This window comes from Carassius auratus, chromosome 28 (assembly GCF_003368295.1).
Source record: "Carassius auratus strain Wakin chromosome 28, ASM336829v1, whole genome shotgun sequence".
In the NCBI taxonomy this organism is placed as follows: Eukaryota; Metazoa; Chordata; class Actinopteri; order Cypriniformes; family Cyprinidae; genus Carassius; species Carassius auratus.
Window position 1 is genome coordinate 3491321 of NC_039270.1, and position 21207 is coordinate 3512527.

At 42.6% G+C, this 21207-nt stretch overlaps 1 non-coding gene and 1 pseudogene across 1 annotated transcript; both read right to left on the bottom strand.

Moving 5' to 3' along the window:
• Window positions 1–279: 279 nt before the first annotated feature.
• LOC113047682 (uncharacterized) lies at window positions 280–398 on the bottom strand (annotated as a pseudogene).
• Window positions 399–14027: 13629 nt separating this feature from the next.
• Window positions 14028–14144, bottom strand: LOC113047680 (5S ribosomal RNA). Its single transcript, XR_003276341.1, has one exon. It is a non-coding gene; the product is annotated as a 5S ribosomal RNA (ribosomal RNA).
• Window positions 14145–21207: the final 7063 nt, after the last annotated feature.

Here is a 21207-nt window from a genome sequence, read left to right on the forward strand (position 1 = left end):
CAGGCGGTCTCCCATCCAAGAACTAATCAGGCATAGCCAGGTATGGCCGGAAGTGAAGGCTGCTGCAAAGAGAGGGCAATTTAAAGATCAGCCACTCTAATCTTCAGTACATTATATAAGTAGGGAAGAAAACCCAAAAGCTTACAGCACCTGGCATTCACAGGCGGTCTCCCATCCAAGTAGTAATCAGAACCAAACATGCTAAGATTCAGAGATCGGCATTGACTTTTTTTTTTTTTTTTTTAAGATTATCATATAATTAGTGAAAAATTTCTAAAAAGCTTACAGCACCTGGTATTCCCAGGCGGTCTCCCATCCAAGTAGTAACCAGAACCAAACATGCTTAGCTTCCGAGATCAGACGAGATTGGGCATAGCCAGGTTGGTATGGCTGTAAGCGAAAGCTGCTTCAAAGAGATGGCTATTTAAAGATCAGCCACTCTAATCACAAGTACATTATATAAGTAGGGAACAAAACCCAAAAGCTTACAGCACCTGGCATTCCCAGGCAGTCTCCCATCCAAGTACTAATCAGGCATAGCCAGGTATGGCCGTAAGCGAAGGCTGCTGCAAAGAGAGGGCAATTTAAAGATCAGCCACTCTAATCTCCAGTACATTATATAAGTAGGGAAGAAAACCCAAAAGCTTACAGCACCTGGCATTCACAGGCGGTCTCCCATCCAAGTAGTAACCAGAACCAAACATGCTAAGATTCAGAGATCGGGCATTGACAATTTTTTTTTTTTTTTTTGCAAGATAATCATGTAATTAGTGAGAAATTTCCAAAAAGCTTACAGCACTCGGTATTCCCAGGCGGTCTCCCATCCAAGTACTAACCAGGCCCAAACCTGCTTAGCTTCCGAGATCAGACGAGATCGGGGATAGCCTTTTTTTTTTTTTTTTTGAAATTCACAAATGTACAGTTCAATTTCAATTGTTCACATTAAACAACATAACCATATCATTTTTTAAACCTTCAGAACATAAATTTTTACCACTTATACAAAACCTCTTTTCTCTCCCCCTCTTTTATGAATTTGTTTCCGGTTGCAAAGAATTCCTTCACATCATCTCCCCCATATTTACAGCACATTTCAATATCTCTTGTCATTATTGCTTTGAACAAGTCTTTTATTTTGACTTTTCTCCCTTCAAAGTGTGCATAATTCAGCCTAAGTACAACAGCTAATCTGGCATGGTTTAGTACATAATTGATAAACCAAAAGTCTATTGCTGTCTGCTTCTGAAACACTCCAAATAAAAATATTTTCCCCCATCCCTCTTCCAAATTCACATCCTCAAAACAATTCTTTTTTAACAGACTGATGCAAAAAATTACTTTCAATCCATGTCAGACGGTGGGTGGTATTTTAGTATGCAAATTTATTCAAAGAATATAGGAAATGAGAATACAACTCATAACTTGCAAACAGATTAGTAAGTATTAAAATCAGCTTCAAATATAGAAAATACAAATCCCAAAATGTATATAGATTTAAAAGCAATCCATATATGATGGATGTTGCTAAGTTAAATACAGGGTTACAAAATACCTCAAGAGATTGGCTGTACTGCGTCCCTCATCAAAACCCAAAAGGATTAAAAATAACTCAAGATACAGACATGTGGAACTAAAACTCAGACATACAGAATCACAAATAACATTGTGGCAGACATACAGAATAATAAAGCTCAAAATATGAACATTTTGTGGAACTGTGGAAAGTTACTTCCTTATCTATTTCTATATTGCTGCAGAAGTCTTTCTAAAGTCTGCAGCTCAGTTGAGGCCTTCAGAACAGACTGTCCTGTGCTTTTAAGCACGTAACAAGTTTACACTTGACAGAAATCAGAATTTGGGTTACACCACAGACTTTTTAAGAAAACAAAAAAATCTTTTAATTCATTACATTCCAAAAAATAATGCAAAAAAAACTCATGTTCATTGTTACATACATCACACATCACATTATAAGCATTATTTATTTTGTTTAGTACCACATTTGTATAGATTCTATTGTGTCTGATTAAGAAGTCATTATTTTCACATTCTATAGTATTGTATTTTATATCCATATTTGACCATATTTTATTTACATCAAATCCTTCAAACACCCTACTCCATACTTTTTCAGATAATGGCACTTTTATTTGATCCATTATAAACAGGTCATATACTTTCTTTACGCTAATGCTTTTTATATCATATTTTTCCCCGTCTTTCATTATGTACATCTCAGGCAAATCCTGTTGTTTTTTCTTTACACAACTTTTTTCTATAACATTCACCCATTTCGATGGTAGACTTGCTTTAATTCTTTCATATATATTTTTCACCTTTACGCTGCTCTCCATGCCATCCAACTCACACACTGAATCATATATACAGTTATTTCTAAGAAAACCTGGAATAACTTCATATATAATATCTTTCACTTGCCTTATTCCGGCTTCTAAGAATTTGGGCTCAAACAATGTTTTATTGTTGTGTTTAAAATTCTCATTTTAAAACAATGGCAAATGTATAAATGTGTGCACCTCTGTGCAACCATACTCTTGCTTTTGGCAGGAATTGCCTCCATCACCTCCCTGTATATGTCTGGAATTCCCACAGTCATTGACTGCTTAAAGCCCATATACCACCCATACTCTCCCATTCTTCCAACATCATCAATGTATTTCTTTAAGAATTCTCTCCAGCCAAACTCCCATCTTCCTTCCATATATTTTTTAACAGTTTTTATTCTTATTGCCAACTTTTTTGTTTCTAAATCAATCAGCTTTAGTCCGCCTTCCTGTTTCCTCCCCACCAATGTTTTCTGTGCAATTTTAACTCTCTTCCCTTCCCATATAAAATCATGTACAATTTTATTTAACTCATTCATCACCCACTCAGGCATTTCAACTAACTCATTACATATACTCATACCGACAGCATAAGATTATTAGCCACAATTAATTTCCCTTTTATCCTTCATTTTCTTCCTTTCCATGAAATACAAACTGTTCTTATCTTATTTATCACTCCAGCCCATGTTATATCCCTTGCATCCTTTGAATCTACCCCCAAATATACACCCAACACTTTCATGTACTTTTCCTCAACCCTCACATCTACAGTATTGTTCAAAATAATAGCAGTACAATGTGACTAACCAGAATAATCAAGGTTTTTAGTATATTTTTTATTGCTACGTGGCAAACAAGTTACCAGTAGGTTCAGTAGATTGTCAGAAAATAAACAAGACCCAGCATTCATGATATGCACGCTCTTAAGGCTGTGCAATTGGGCAATTAGTTGAAAGGGGTGTGTTCAAAAAAATAGCAGTGTCTACCTTTGACTGTACAAACTCAAAACTATTTTGTACAAACATTTTTTTTTTCTGGGATTTAGCAATCCTGTGAATCACTAAACTAATATTTAGTTGTATGACCACAGTTTTTTAAAACTGCTTGACATCTGTGTGGCATGGAGTCCACCAACTTGTGGCACCTCTCAGCTGTTATTCCACTCCATGATTCTTTAACAACATTCCACAATTCATTCACATTTCTTGGTTTTGCTTCAGAAACAGCATTTTTGATATCACCCCACAAGTTCTCAATTGGATTAAGGTCTGGAGATTGGGCTGGCCACTCCATAACATTAATTTTGTTGGTTTAGAACCAAGACTTTGCCCGTTTACTAGTGTGTTTTGGGTCATTGTCTTGTTGAAACAACCATTTCAAGGGCATGTCCTCTTCAGCATAGGGCAACATGACCTCTTCAAGTATTTTAACATATGCAAACTGATCCATGATCCCTGGTATGCGATAAATAGGCCCAACACCATAGTAGGAGAAACATGCCCATATCATGATGCTTGCACCTCCATGCTTCACTGTCTTCACTGTGTACTGTGGCTTGAATTCAGAGTTTGGGGGTCGTCTCACAAACTGCCTGTGGCCCTTGGACCCAAAAAGAACAATTTTACTCTCATCAGTCCACAAAATGTTCCTCCATTTCTCTTTAGGCCAGTTGATGTGTTCTTTGGCAAATTGTAACCTCTTCTGCACATGCCTTTTTTTTTAACAGAGGGACTTTGCGGGGGATTCTTGAAAATAGATTAGCTTCACACAGACGTCTTCTAACTGTCACAGTACTTACAGGTAACTCCAGACTGTCTTTGATCATCCTGGAGGTGATCATTGGCTGAGCCTTTGCCATTCTGGTTATTCTTCTATCCATTTTGATGGTTGTCTTCCGTTTTCTTCCACGTCTCTCTGGTTTTGCTCTCCATTTTAAGGCATTGGAGATCATTTTAGCTGAACAGCCTATAATTTTTTGCACCTCTTTATAGGTTTTCCCCTCTCTAATCAACTTTTTAATCAAAGTACGCTGTTCTTCTGAACAATGTCTTGAACGACCCATTTTCCTCAGCTTTCAAATGCATGTTCAACAAGTGTTGGCTTCATCCTTAAATAGGGGCCACCTGATTCACACCTGTTTCTTCCCAAAATTGATGACCTCAGTGATTGAATGCCACACTGCTATTTTTTTGAACACACCCCTTTCAACTAATTCAACTAATTGCCCAATTGCACAGCCTTAAGAGCGTGCATATCATGAATGCTGGGTCTCATTTGTTTTCTGAGAATCTACTGAACCTACTGGTAACTTGTTTGCCACGTAGCAATAAAAACAAATACGAAAAACCTTGATTATTCTGGTCAGTCACATTGTACTGCTATTATTTTGAACAATACTGTACATCATCTCTTGTTACTTCTCCTATATACATTATTTCAGATTTTTCGCTCCTGATGCCTTTCCATATTTTTCTACCAACTCTAAGACCTTTCCCACACTGCTTCACTATTTCACTTACTGTCACTGTTGTGTCATCAGCATACTGATTATTTACACACTTCCCTCCATACGGCAACTCAATTCCTCTTATTCTCTTGTCTCTCTTAATTAATGATGCCAAAGGTTCAACTGAAAGGGCGTATAATAAAGCGGATAGCGGGCAGCCTTGCCGTACTGACCTTTCAACATCAAATGTATCCGTCAATATTCCGTTCACCTTTACACAGCTTCTTGCACTTCCATACAATCACCTCACCCATCCTACCATTCTCTCCCCAAAACCAATTTTTTCTAAGACCTTAATCAAAAACTTGTGTTCGACCCTAGCAAAGGCCTTGTTCCAGTCTATCCCCAACACTATCCCACCCTTCCCATCCCTCTTCATATACTCAATCACATCTCTGATTGTTCCGATTGTATCTTCTATATCTCTTCCAGGAATGCTGTAGCTTTGTGTTGGCTGAATAATGTCTCCTATTACTCTTTTAATCCTATTTGCCAAAATTTTGGTAAGTATTTTGTAGTCTGTGTTTAACAAGCTAATCAGCCTATAATTTTCTAAACCTAATTTATTCCCCTTTTTAAAAAACTAGTGTTATCACACCCTCTACCATTTTACTCTGTATTATTTCTGTTCTCTCCATTCCCTTATATACTTCCACTAAAATTGGTGCTACATAATTTTTATATAATTTGTACCATTCTGTCCCTATCCCATCACTTCCTGGGATTTTCCCACTTCTTAAACCGTCTATAGCAGCTATAACCTCTTCATCCTCTATCTCTCTATCACACCATCTCTTTTCTTCTTCCCCTAACTCCCTCTCTACACACTTCAATACTTCCTCTATACTTGCCTCATCCACACATCCTCTCATATACAACTCACCATAAAACTCTTTCACCCTCTCCAATATATCTACATAGTCTGTTATTATCTCTGTCTTTTTTGAATATATTTCATGGATATATGTCTTACTTTGCCTTCTTTTTTCTAAACCCAGGAAATACCCTGTACACTTTTCTCCTTCCAGTGCATATTTTATTTCTTAAAATTGCTCCTTTGCATTTTTCCTTCTCATATCTCTCTAACCTCATATTCGCTTCTATATACTTTTCCATGCAATATCCTTTTTCATCATCTACTCTGCTGAGTTCTGTCCTCACTTGTTCTCTGAGCTCCGTTTCCTCTTTCATCATCCTCTCTTTTCTTATCTTGCTGTACCTTATGCATAAAGCTTTAATTTTATTTTTTACTTCCATCTATTACCAATGACATTATTAAATTCATCTTCCTCCAAGCATTCCTCCAACCACTGATTTTCCTGAAGTAGTAACACTTTCATCTGTTATCTATACTCCTCTTCTTCAATATACCCAGCATTTAGTATCCACATCCCTCCACCCACCTCTCTCCTTCCGACTTTGATTCTAAATCTAAACCCATCATGATCACTAAAGTTATTCCTCTGATGTCTTATTTCATCAATATAGCTTATGGTATCTCCATGCACAATCACTAGATCAATCCTACTCTAGGAGAAGTCGTGGCCTAATGGTTAGAGAGTCAGACTCCCAATCGAAAGGTTGTGAGTTCGAGTTCCGGGCCGGCAGGAATTGTGGGTGGGGGGGAGTGTATGTCCAGTTCTCTCTCCACCTTCAATACCACAACTTGGGTGCCCTTGAGCAAGGCATCGAACCCCCGCCACAGCATAAATGGCTGCCCACTGCTCAGAGTGTGTGTTCACAGTGTGTGTGTGTGTGTGTGTGTGTGTTGTTCACTGCCCTGTGTGTGTGCACTTCGGATGGGTTAAATGCAGAGCACAAATTCTGAGTATGGGTCACCATACTTGGCTGAATGTCACATCACTTTTAATATCCCTTCTCTCATCTGCCTCCTTGTGAACTCTCTCTTCTCCGGATTCTCATGTCTCTATACATCTAGTAATCCCTTATCTCTTATTACTTCCATTAACATTAATCTTGATTTTTTTTCCCACCTGAAACTCCCTCCCTTCCCAACATCCAATCTACTACATATAATGTTAAAATCACCTACAATTATGCACCTTCCAACAATTAGATCTTTTAGCTCTTCAATACAACAACTCTTATCTTTTTCCACATTGGGAACATATTAATTAATCTGAATTCAATACCTTTGAATTTCAATTCTATAACTAAAATTCTCCCTTCCTGGTCTCTGTACATCTGCCTTACATTTTCAATCCTATCTTTTTTAATCATTATTGCTAAACCCCTTGCATTTCTTGCACCATTATTAAAGTATTGTAGTAAGTTCGTGTGGCAAGGAAGAGGACAAAGGGGTCGGCTGGACTGCTGACGTATTTATTTAACCAAAAATAAAGAAAATCACAAACACCCAAACGGTGACTCTTATTCTGACACGCTCTGTCAAACTTCCGGTTTACTCCTTCCGGTTTTCTGTCTCCGGTTCGGGTCAGCAGTCCGTCTCTCTCTCGCTTGCATCCGTTTCTCCTGGCGTTTTATACTCTCTCCACGCCAATTACTAGAACGAGAAACAGGTGATGATAATTTTTGCCCAAACCACTCACTTACCGCTCGTCTCCTGATTCTCTCTCCCGCTGCAGACTTCGCTAAACCTGCAGCCCCCCCCCCCCCATTTCTGGAGAGGAAGTCGGCCACTGCCATCTGAACACCCGGCCTGTGGATCACCTTGAACTTAAAAGGCTGAAGAGCTAGATACCAACGAGTGATCCGCGCGTTGGTATCCTTCATGCGGTGGAGCCACTGCAGCGGAGCGTGGTCTGAACAGAGGGTGAACTCCCGTCCCAGGAGATAATAGCGGAGGGTGAGGACGGCTCATCTGATGGCAAGGCACTCTTTCTCGATGGTGCTGTACTTAGCCTCTCTCTTCGAGAGCTTCCGGCTAATGTACAGCACCGGCCGTTCCTCCCCCTCTATCTCCTGGGAAAGGACTGCCCCCAGCCCCCTGTCCGATGCGTCTGTCTGCAACAGAAAAGGGAGAGAAAAATCAGGAGAGTGTAACAGCGGCCCGCCACACAGAGCAGCCTTGACCTGAGTAAAGGCCTGCTGACACGGCTCCGTCCACTGGACCGTATCTGGTACCTCCTTTTTAGTAAGGTCAGTCAAAGGGCTGGTGAGGTCCGAATAATTAGGAATAAACCGTCTATAATATCCCGCCAGCCCCAAGAACTGTCTTACCTCCTTTTTGGTCTTGGGTCGTGGGCAGGTCGCAATAGCGGCAGTCTTATCAATTTGGGGACGCACCTGCCCATGCCCCAAGTGGAAGCCCAGATACCTTACTTCCACACGCCCAATCGCACACTTCTTTGGGATGGCCGTGAGCCCCGCTCCCCTCAGTGACCTCAGGACAGCCCTCAGATGCTGCATATGCCGCTGCCAGTCATTACTAAATATAATAATATCATCTAGGTAGGTAGCAGCATATGCAGCATGGGGCCGTAGAATCCGATCCATGAGGCGCTGGAAGGTAGCTGGGGCCCCGAACAAGCCAAACGGAAGGGTAACAAATTGGTGTAATCCGAACGGTGTTGTGAAAGCTGTCTTTTCTCTGGACAATGGAGACAAGGGGATCTGCCAATAGCCCTTTGTTAAGTCCAATGTCGAATAAAAACGAGCCGTGCCTAGCCGATCAAGCAACTCGTCAACCCGCGGCATTGGATACGCGGCGAATTTCGACACAGCATTCACCTTGCGGTAATCTACACAGAATCGGACTGAGCCGTCCGTTTTCGGAACTAAAACTATCGGGCTCGCCCAGTTACTATTAGATTCTTCTATTACCCCCATGTCAAGCATAGCGCCCAATTCAGCCTGAACTACTTGTTTCTTGTGCTCAGGTAAACGATACGGCCGGCTGCGAACTACCACGCCCGGCTCGGTCTCGATATGGTGCTGAATTAGGTTAGTACGGCCCGGTAGGGGCGAGAAGACGTTGGCAAACTCTGCCTGCAATTTCGTTACATCAGTGAGTTGGGACGGCGAGAGGTGATCTCCACCTGGAGCCAGGGCGAGGGATTGGGGTTTGATATTCGCCTCGGGCCCGAGATCATCCTCTCCGCCAATCACCGTTGCCAACATCACTGATTCCGCCTCATTCCATTTTTTAAGGAGGTTGAGGTGGTATATCTGACGGGACCCGTTCCTATCGGACCGTATTACCTCATAATCGAGATCTCCGACCTGTCGTGCGACCTCAAACGGTCCCTGCCACTTAGCCATTAATTTGGAGCTCGACGTTGGGAGTAATACAAGTACTTTCTCTCCCTGTGCAAATTTGCGTAACCTAGTTCCCCTGTTATACAGCTGGCTCTGGCGGTCCTGGGCTTGTAACAAATTCTCCATGGATAGCCGCCCCAATGTGTGGAGTTTTGTTCTCAAGTCCAGCACATACTGAATTTCGTTTTTGCCCTGAGATGGTCCCTCCTCCCAAGTTTCTCTCAGTACGTCGAGCACCCCCCGGGGCTGGCGTCCATAGAGGAGCTCGAAGGGGGAAAACCCCGTGGAGGCTTGTGGGACCTCTCGCACAGCAAATAACAAGGGCTCTAGCCACCTATCCCAATTTTTGGCGTCTTCGTGAACGAACTTACGGATCATGGATTTAAGTGTGCGATTAAATCGTTCGACCAGGCCGTCGGTTTGTGGGTGATAGACGCTAGTCCGAATCGATTTAATGCCCAACAATCCGTACAGTTCGCGTAGCGGACGTGACATAAACGCCGTGCCCTGATCGGTGAGGATTTCTTTTGGAACCCCCACCCGGGAGATAAGACGAAACAGGGCATCCGCAACACTTTTAGCGGAAATGTTGCGGAGGGCCACCGCTTCAGGATATCGTGTTGCATAATCAACTATGACTAATGCAAAGCGATGTCCTCGTGCCGATCGCTCTAATGGCCCGATGAGGTCCATACCAATTCTCTCGAAGGGGACCTGCATTAAGGGAAGAGGGCGCAAAGGCGCTTTTGGGGCGGCCGGTGGGTTTACCAATTGACATTCCGGACAAGACGCGCACCACCTGCGCACGTTGTCATGAATGCCCGGCCAAAAGAAACGGGCCATGAGGCGATTTAGTGTTGCGGCCTGTCCCAAATGGCCCGCCATAGGATTAGAATGAGCCGCCTGGAAAAGCATTTCCCGGCGGCCCTTTGGAATTAACAATTGGGTTGTATTAAATTTTGTCCGAGCGTCTTGGGTCACTCTATACAACCGGTCTTTTAAAATGGCAAAATACAGATAGGAGAGCGGGAGGGCAGGTTGGAGAGACTGGCCATCGATGGCGCGGACCTGTTGAAACGCATGTTTTAGTGTCTCATCCTGAGACTGCTCCAGAGGAAAGTCATCACGCTCCGAGAGAATTAGTCTCCCGATTTCGTTCGGTTCCCCTGAAGCAGACCACAGCGACCCTGGCTCAGTTTCTCCCACCTGTACCCGCACGGCCTCCTTCCGTGCCTTATTTCCCCAAGAGGCATCCGCACATAACGACCCCAATAAAACCGTAAACGCGGGCCAATTCGTTCCCAAAATTACCGGATGCCGGAGGTGGGGACTAACCGCCACCTCTACACTATGCTTTTGTCCCCGGAAATGAATGCTAATTGGGACAACCGGATACTCCACCACATCCCCGTGTACACACCGCACCTTAACCACGCGGCTTGTATCCAATGCCCCTGGTTGAATCAGGCTTTGATGGATTGAGGTTTGGTTACATCCCGAATCCACCAAGGCCGGATATGTACCCCCCGTGATACTCACGGGTATTTGGTACTCGCCAGCCTGACCGGGGGTGACCTGTGGGACATCCGGGACCCGGATCATCGTCCCCACCTCCATCGCTGGACACCTGTCCACGAAATGCTCCGGGTCCCCGCAACGCCAACAGGCCAGCCCAGACCTACCCGCCGCCCCAGTGGCAGGGAGTGGATTGGAGAATTGGCGCGGAGAGAGTGGAGAAACGGAAGCACTGTCCCCCCCGGCAGGCACAATCCCTGCCCCCCTGGGCGGGGCCCTTGGGCTCACGAAGTGTCCATGGTCGATCCCGCCCCGCCCCCGGGGCGGGACACGAGGAGGGCCGGGTGGACGGGACCTAGGGAGAGGGACAGGGCGAGAGAGAGAAGGGAGAGAGGGAGAAGGAGAGAGAGAGAGAAGGAGAGAGAGAGTTAGCAGGTGGGGGTGCGCCGACCCCTGGGCACGCCACCATGTGGTCCTCCGCCAGATGGATGGCCGAGTCCAGCGACGTGGGGCGGTGGCACTGGACCCACTCGGCCGTCTTCTTGGGAAGCCGAGCGATGAACTGCTCCAGCACCACCAGGTCGACGACATGCTACACGTCACTTCCCTCGGCCAGTAGCCACTTGCGGCAGAAGTCCCGGAGCTGTTGGGCCATTGCGAAGGGCCGGCCGGCCTCGCCCAAGTCCAGGGACCGGAAGCGCTGGCGATGTTGCTCTGGCGACCGGCCGACCCGCTGGATAATGGCCCTATTGAGGTCGTCAAAGACCAGGAGGTTCGCCGCCGGAAGTTGTTGCGCGGCCACCTGGGCCTCACCGGAGAGCAGGGGAATGAGGCGTACCGGCCACTGCTCGCGGGGCCACCCGCAGGCCTCCGCCGACTTTTCGAAGAGCTCCAGGAAGGCCTCCGGATCGTCCTGGGCCCCCATCTTGTGAAGCGGCAGGTGCATGGGGGCAGCAGGCGGCCCGGCGGCCTCGGCGCGAACCTCCCGATCCATCCAGCTCCGGAACCTCTCGCGGTCCTCCTGCTGGGTCTGAACGATGGCCTGGAATCGTCTCTCCTGATCGATCCTCAGGTCCAGCAGGGCCTGATGTTGTTCTTGGTGCAGGACCGCGAGGGAAGCGATGATATCCGCAAGCGGCATGGAGGACGGGCTTTGCATGGCGGCGGTCCTTCTTCCTTCCCGGGTTTTGGCACCAGAGTAGTAAGTTCGTGTGGCAAGGAAGAGGACAAAGGGGTCGGCTGGACTGCTGACGTATTTATTTAACCAAAAATAAAGAAAATCACAAACACCCAAACGGTGACTCTTATTCTGACACGCTCTGTCAAACTTCCGGTTTACTCCTTCCGGTTTTCCGTCTCCGGTTCGGGTCAGCAGTCCGTCTCTCTCTCGCTTGCATCCGTTTCTCCTGGCGTTTTATACTCTCTCCACGCCAATTACTAGAACGAGAAACAGGTGATGATAATTTTTGCCCAAACCACTCACTTACCGCTCATCTCCTGATTCTCTCTCCCGCTGCAGACTTCGCTAAACCACGCTCCCCCTGCCACAAGTATATATCTCCTTTCCATACATCCTTTACTTCTCTCACTTTTTCATCATCCCAATTCGTTTCTTGAATACAAACTATATCACTCCTATACGTAAATTTTAACTCCTTCAACTTGTTAATATTCCTTAACCCATTTGCATTTACTGAAGTAACAGAAACCATACCACCAACCAAAAGAAAAATATATTACTTTTTAAACCAAAACATCTAATACCATTACAGAATTCACGTACCAGAGCGTTGTTCTTTTATCAGTTCAATTCTGTCCTTATCTCTCCGCCATTCTTTTGCCAGTCAGTTTTTGTAGCGTTGTCTGCATTCTTTGAGGGATCTTACTATCCTTCTTTTGAGGTACTGCTTGTTGCTCTACCTTTTTCTCTTTTTGAGTTCCTACTAGCTTTACATCCTCTTCCTCCTCTTCGTCTTCTTCATCCTGCTTCCCCTCCTCTCCTTCCTTCTCCTCCATCCTTTCCTCATCATCGGCCTCCTCACCAGCTGTTCCAGCTCTCTGTCCCCTTCCAGCTCCATCCTGTCCATTACCACTTTCTCCTCCCTCTTTTGTAACCTCCATGTCATCCTCGCTCACTGTGGTTTGCTTCTCTGTTTGATCGTCTTCCCTCCTCTCATCGTCTTCACTTTGTTCGCCCTCCTCCTCTATCGCTCTCTCTGTTCGCTCTCCACACTCCCTTGCATAGTGGCCTACCTTGCCACATGAAAAACATTTAAACTCTGGGCATTCTTGAAACAAATGCCCTGTTTTAATGCACAACCTGCATACACGCACCTGCCTGTCGTGTATCACAAAAATCTTCTGGTCTTCCAAATAAACTGGCAGGTTAATAAATTACACTACCATTTCATTGTTCACTATGTCTCTAGCGTGCACCATTGCTCCTTTTACTCTAACACCGTCCATCAGTTTACTCTTTGCCATATCATCCTTCATTGTAAGTTCGTATGACCTTTCTCCTCTCACTCTGCATCCCACCACTTCTCCACACTCCTTCTTTACACCTCTTAATAAGTCCATCATGGAAATTTTTTTCTGTTCCTGCCACTTCAACTTCCAAAGTCAACTCTTTGGAATATTTTTCATGGTGTTCTCTATGTACCTCTTTTCTGATATTTCCTCTTTCATCGCTTGCATGCATGGGAGTTTTATGTCCTTTTCCGCTGTCATTATCCATGCTTTGTCCGTTGTTTGCTTGCCCGGCTTTCATTTTGAGTTCTTTGTTTGCCATGCTTTCTATATCCATCACAAAAAAACTGTATTTGATAGTCCCCCAAACAGCAAACTCTGCTGGGGGAACACTGTAGACACATAATAAACGTTAACTTTTGATGACAGGGGTTATTTCAAAAATAAAAAAGAGTTTAAATACTATTTTAGTAAAGTTCCTCTGTTTGCTCTTTCACCAACTCACTTCCTGGACTGTACCACTATTGGGCATAGCCAGGTTGGTATGGCCGTAAGTGGAAGCTGCTGCAAAGAGATGGCTATTTAAAGATCGGCCACTCTAATCACAAGTACATTATATGAGTAGGGAAGAAAACCCAAAAGCTTAGAGCACCTGGCATTCCCAGGCAGTCTCCCATCCAAGTACTAATCAGGCGTAGCCAGGTATGGCCGTAAGCGAAGGCTGCTGCAAAAAGAGGCTAAATTAAAAAGATCAGACACTCTAATCTCCAGTACATTATATAAGTAGGGAAGAAAACCCAAAAACTTACAGCACTTGGCATTCCCAGGCGGTCTCCCATCCAAGTAGTAACCAGAACCAAACATGCTAAGATTCAGAGATCCGGCATTGACTCTTTTTTTTTTTTTTTTATTTGCAAGATTATCATATAATTAGTGAAAAATTGCCAAAAAGCTTGCAGCACCTTGTATTCCCAGGCGGTCTCCCATCCAAGTACTAACCAGGCCCAAACCTGCTTAGCTTCCGAGATCAGACGAGATCGGGATACCAGGTTGGTATGGCCGTAAGCGAAAGCTGCTGCAAAGAGATGGCTATTTAAAGATCAGCCACTCTAATCACAAGTACATTATATAAGTAGGGAAGAAAACCCAAAAGCTTAGAGCACCTGGCATTCCCAGGCAGTCTCCCATCCAAGTACTAGTCAGGCATAGCCAGGTATGGCCGTAAGCGAAGGCTGCTGCAAAGAGAGGGCAATTTAAAGATCAGCAAATCTAATCTCCAGTACATTATATAAGTAGGGAAGAAAACCCAAAAGCTTACAGCACCTGGCATTCCCTGGCAGTCTCCCATCCAAGTAGTAACCTGTCACTCTTGCTGCTAGACAAGAACATTTAGTGTGGGGAAGACTGCCCAGCAACACTCCATTGTCCCTTGGGAGCACCATTCTTGTTGAACCAACTTCTTCCAAGACCATTCCGAGAAACACCATGGTAGCACGCGATAACGTCTATGTGGGGTAATAGGTGGGTACCCATGAAAATAATCAATTTGTCAGACCAACCCATCACTCTAAGAAAGAATTGGAAATTGGCAGATGTTTCACCTTGTCCGGCTGCAGAGGATCCCTTCTGCTCATTACCAGAAGTTGGGTCAGGTGTTACCGGAAATGGAGGAGCAAGGGATAATTAGAAAATCAGTAAGCAAATATGCATCACCCTTGGTGCTTGTGTGGAAAAAAGATGGAAGCCTCCGCATCTGCACAGACTTCAGGTGGCTTAATGCGAGAACACTCAAAGATGCTCACCCGCTCCCTAATCAGTCCGACTGTCTTGCTGCTTTAGGAGGTAACAATTACTTCAGTACCCTGGACTTAACCTCCGGATTCTACAATTTACCCTTGCATGAAGAAGACATGAACAAAGTTGCTTTCCTTCAGTTCGCGGTAAGTGCAGCTGGGTAAAGGTGATTTCTGCTGGAGCGCTCACTAAAAAGTTTTTAATTAGTTTGTTTCTTGTGACCTAATATGTATATTTTTTTGTTAAAAATACAGTTTAAACTTATTGTAACACTAATAGAGGTTGGGTAGCATGAAGTATGTAATTTCTTTTGGTGTTTATTAACCGTGTAAGTTCCATGGCTAAAATTATCCGTTTTGACTGGCAGGTCAACGTTGAAATTGTGGGAAAAGGCCACGGATTGACTTTTGTTTTCATAAATTTTCCTTTTTATTCATTCAGGTATGTTTTCTATCCATGTTTCTGTTAATATTGTTGTTTTGAATTCATGTAAAATGTTTTACATTGAGAAAAATATTGTTGATTTAATCATATGCAGTTAATTTAATAATTGTAATATGATGGCAGTTCACGGTAAGCGCAGCTGGGGAAAGGTCAATGTTGAAATTGTGGAGAAAGGCCACGGATTGACTTTTGTTTTCATAAATGTTCCTTTTTATTCATTCAGAATGAAAAGTGGTCCAAAGAATATCTTGTAGTCCGGTCTGGTTAAAATATCAACACAACGCAGAGAGAAGATTCAGACCGGTCATACTCCTGTTTGGCCTTTTTCTGATTTTCCACATACAGAGCAAAGCAGTCAAAACACCTGTTTTGACACTGCAATTATTAGAATTGTATTATAATTAATCTCTGTGTGTCTATCATGGAAATACAGTCATGCCCACAAATATTGGCACCCTTGACAAATATGATCAAATAAGGCTGTGAAAATTAATCTGCATTGTTAATCCTTTTGATGTTTTGTTTGAAAAATTCACAAAAATGTATCCTTTCATTGGATAATAAGAATTTAAAATGGGGGGAAATATCATTATGAAATAAATGTTTTTCTCTAATACACATTGGCCACAATTAAGGACACCCTTTTATTGAATTATTTTTTAAACCTCCATTTGCCAGTTTAAAAGCTCAAAACTGTCTCCTATAATGCCCGATGAGGTTAGAGAACACCTGACAAGAGATCAGAGACCATTCCTTCATCCAGAATCACTCCAGACCCTTCAAATTCCCAGCTTCTCCTCTTCAGTTCACTCCTCTCATTTTCTGTAGGGTTCAGGTCAGAGGACTGGAATGGCTATAGCAGAAGCTTGGTTTTGAGCTCAATGACCCATTTTGGTGTTGTTTTTGAGGTTTGTGTTTGGATTATTGTACGGTTGAATGATCCCAACATGGCCCATTATAAGATTTCTAACAGAGTCAGTCACTTTTTGATTTTTTTTATCTGTTGATATTTAATAGAATCCATGATGCCATGTGTCTAAACAAGATGTCCAGGACCTCCAGCAGAAATATAGTCCCACAACATCAAAAATACAGCTGTATTGTATTGTACACATGGGGTACTTTTCATCCCTGTTTTCACCAAACCCATCTTGAGTGTTTACTGCTAAAAAGCTCATTTTTAGTTTCATCTGATCATAGAAGCCAGTCCCATTTGAAGTTCCAGTCGTGTCTGATAACTGAATATGCTTTAGTTTGTTTTTGGATGAGCTAGGATAATTTTTCTTGAAACCCTCCCAAACAACATGTGTTGATGTAGGTTCTGTTTGACAATTTTTTTTAAAGGTTTTCTGAACCAGAAACTCAACTATTTTCTGCAATTCTCCAGCTGTGATCCTTGGAGAGTCTTTAGCCACTCAAACTGACCTCCTCACCATGCATTAGGACGATATAGACACACAACCTCTTCCAGGCAGTTTTCTAACATTTTCTGTTGATTGGAAATTCTTAATTATTGTCCTGATGGTGGAAATGGGAATTGTCACTGCTCTAGCTCTTTTCTTAAAGCCACTTCACCAATTTGTGAAGCTCAATCATCTTTTGCTGCACATCAGAAATATATTCTTTGGTTTTTCTGATTGTAATGGATGATTAAAGGGGGGGTGAAATGCCCATTTTCACTCAATCTCCTGTTAATCTTGAGTACATATAGAGTAGTACTGCATCCTTCATATTTCCAAAAAGTCTTAAGTTTTATTATATTTAAAAGAGAAAAATAGTCTGTGCCGATTTTTTTTTTCGGTAAAACACGAGTGTCTGGAGGCGTGACGTGTGGGCGAAGCTAAAGAATCAGGAGCGCGAGTAGGCTTTTGTGTTAAGAGCATTTGGAAGCTGTGACATTACCGTGAGGAAAAAAAAAACATCCAAAACAAACCATGGCTAACAGTCAGATTCAGCCATTTATTTATGATCCAGAATCAGATCCCGAGGATGAAACTGAACGAGAGCAGCAGCAGCAACGACTACAACAGCGTCTCTATGTGGTATGTGATGTGTTGATGTGCTTACGTGCCGATAGCTAAGTTAACAACACAGAGATATCTGAAGCAGTTTTACTCACCGCCTGCGGTTCCAACACACGATCGTGACCCTTTTTTGTTGGGACTGCATTATCCTTAAGAAATAAACGATGTGCAAATCCGGCGTCAAACTGGGCCTCGTTTGTAAAACAAGCATCTTCGAAATGCAGGGAACAAACAAAAAACTCCGTCGATGCTCTGTAAAAATAAACTCCGTCCACTGGTCCCTTAATGCTGTTTTTTTGGGGTAATCTGTGCAGGGTTGTCTTGCCCTCGCAACCAAAAACACACTTATTTTGTGACATTTCGCGACGCTCTCGCTCTGATCAGTGAATGTCTGTGCTCTCAGTGCTCTGCTATACGGGAGCGCGCGCTCTTCCGGCAGAAGTGCCCTTAGGACCCATATAAGGAAATTCCGCTCCATTTAACGTCACACAGACCCATACTCGAAATAAACTTTCCGAAACTTGTGACAAACCGGAAGGAGTATTTTGTTCCAACTTAATTTTTGAAACTTTGTCCGTGTTTAGCATGGGAATCCAACTCTTTAACAGTATAAAAAACTCAGTATGCATGAAATAACATTTCACCCCCCCCCCCCCCCTTTAAGGGCATTTGGGTGCCAATAATTGTGTCCAACGAGTATTTGAGAAAAACATTAATTTCATAATGATTTTTCCCCTCCATTTTAAATTCTTATTATCCAATGAAAGGATACATTCTTGTGAATTTTTTAAATCAAAAGGATTAACAATGCAGATGAATTTTCACAGCATTTTTTGATCATATTTGCCAAGGGTGCCAATATTTGTGGGCATGACTGTAAACTGTTCATTCAAAGTGCTTTATACCTGATACCAGCAAAATGTCTATGGCCAACCTTTTCCAGTAGTGGCACATAATCTCCATGCAAGACAGCGACACACATACAGTACAGTACACACACACACACTCACAGGCCACTCTATTAGCTACAACTGTTCAATTGCTTGGTAACACAAATTGCTAATCAGCCAATCACATGGCAGCAACGTGGTGAAGACGACTTGCTGAAGTTCAAACCGAGCATCAGAATGGGGAAGAAAGGGGATTTAAGTGACTTTGAAAGTGGAATGGTTGTTGGTGATAGATAGGGCTTGTCTGAGTATTTTAAAAAAATGGCGGATCTACTAGGATTTTCACGCAAAACCTTCTCTAGAGTTTACAGAGATTGTCCAGTGAGCAGCAGCTGTGTGGACGAAAATACACTGTGGTGGTACTGTAATGGTGTGAGAGAGATATTCTTGGCACACTTTGGGCCCCTTAGTCCCAACTGAGCATTGTTTAAATGCCACAGCCTACCTGATTACTGTTGCTGACCATGTCCATTCCTTTATGACAACAGTGTACCCATCTTCTGATAATGTCACAAAGCTCAAATTATCTCAGACTGGTTTATTGAGCATGAAAATAAGTTCACTTTACTAAAATGGCCTCCACAGTCAACAGATCTCAGTCCAATAGAGCAGATTTAGGATGTGGTGAAATGCGAGATTCACATGATGGATATGCAGCCGACAAATCTGCTGCAACTGAATGATGCTGTCATGTCAATATGGACCAAAATCTTTGAGGAATGTTTCCAATACCTTTTTGAATCTATGCAACAAAGAATTAAGGCAGTTCTTAGAACAAAAGGGGGTCCAGCCTGGTATTAGCAAGATGCACCTCATAAAGTAGCCAGTAGTGAGTGTATGTGTATTGTATGTGTGTGCTGTATTGCACAGAGATGATGTACCACTACTGGAAAAGTTTGGCCTAAGACATTTGACACTCTGACAAATTATGGAAATGTTAAGGTGCAGGTAGCCTCAGGACCATGGACAGTGCCATGAATTATACATATAGCCTAGTTTTCCTTTAAAAGCTTAGTATAATATTCTGTATATATATAATACATATAATACATGAATGCTGTAAATGTATCTTTTAGAGCAAATACTTGTACTTTCAAGACTTCTCATATGATGTAGAGGGTCAGATAATTATTTAGCAACTTGTTTTGTATTGGTGTGTCCATCTTTTGGAAAAGTATTGAAATGGAAGGTGTCTCTATGAAAAAACCCCATTAAATATAGGGATGCTATAAATGTTAAATTTAGGGCTAATACTTGAATTTTGAAGACTTCTGATAAGTTCTACAAGGTCACATAATAATGTAGCAGTTTGTTTTGTAACGGTGTGAGCTTTCTTTTGAAAGTTACTGCATTGGAAGTGAAGGTAGGTGTGTTTATTAAGAAACACAAGGATGCTGCAAATGTATGTTTTATGGCCAATACTTGTATTTCCTGACTTCTGATATGTTGAAGATTGTCACATTATTATTTAGCAGCTTGTGGTGTAACCGTGTGAGCCTCTTTGGAAAGGTATTGAACTGGAATTTAAGATATGGTGTGTCTATGAAGAAACACAGGGATGCATTTGTATGTTTTATGGCCTAAACTTGTATTTCAAGACTTCTTAAATGCTGAAGAGGATCACATAATTGTTTAGCAGCTTGTTTTGTAACAGTGTGAGCCTCTTTTAAAAATGTGTTGAACTGGAATTGAAGTTATGGTGTGTCTATGACCTGGAACTGAACTGGAATGTGTCTCTATGAAGACAAAACATACAGGTGCACCTCAATAAATTAGAATGTCATGGAAAAGTCCATTTATTTCAGTAATTCAACTCAAATTGTGAAACTTGTGTATTAAATACATTTATAAATAAAATAAAAGTAGTTTTAAGTCTCTGGTTCTTTTAATTGTGATGATTTTGGCTCACATTTTACAAAAAATAAAATAAAAAAAATAATAGAATTCTTAATAGGACCAATAATAATAATAAATATATTAATAAAAAATTAGTACAAGTATGTTCATTTACTGTACATGTACTCAAATGCTTAGTAGGGGTTCCTTTTGCTTTAATTTCTGCCTCGGTTCGGCGTGGCATGGAGGTGAATAGTTTGTGGCACTGCTGAGGTGGTAGGATGCCCAGGTTTCTTTGACAGTGGCCTTCACCTCATCTGCATTGTTTGGTCTCGTTTCATCTCAACAAATTAGAATATGGTGACATGCCAATCAATTAATCAACTCAAAACACCTGGAAAGGTTTCCTGAGCCTTCAAAATGGTCTCTCAGTTTGGTTCACTAGGCTACACAATCATTTTTGGCCCCTGCCCACACTGCCAAAAGCAACAAAAGTTGGTTACATGACCATGGTGTTGGTGTGCTTGACTGGCCAGCAAACTCACCAGTTCTGAACCATATAGAGAATCTATTGGCTATTGTCAAGAGGAAGATGAGAAACAAGCAGTGTTGTGGGTAACGCGTTACAAAGTAACGCGTTAGAGTACTCTAATTACTTTTTTCCTGAAATGTGTAACTTAACGCGTTAGTTTCATGCGTAAGTAATCAGTAACTTCGTTATTTTTTAAAAAAAGCAATCCGTTATTTTAAGGAAAGGAAAATCCCGACTGCAGCCGTCTTTTTTTCAGACAGTATGCCTAGGTCTACTGTGCCACCTGCGGATGTATCAGCGGAGCCGAAACTCTGTGATCGTAAAGTCAATGGCTGTGATGCGTCTGTGCCCTGCGCCTGACCCTGTGTGTGTGTGTGTGTGTGTGTGTGTGTGTTTTTTTTTTTTTTTTCGAACTCCCGTCTAGATGGCAGAGAGGACAGCGTTTGGTTTATGGAAGTACGCACATTATTTTCAATTTGTCAATGAAAAAGAAAAGAACATAATGGTAAAATGCACACTGCGTTGGTGAAAAGCTTCTGTCGACCGCCAA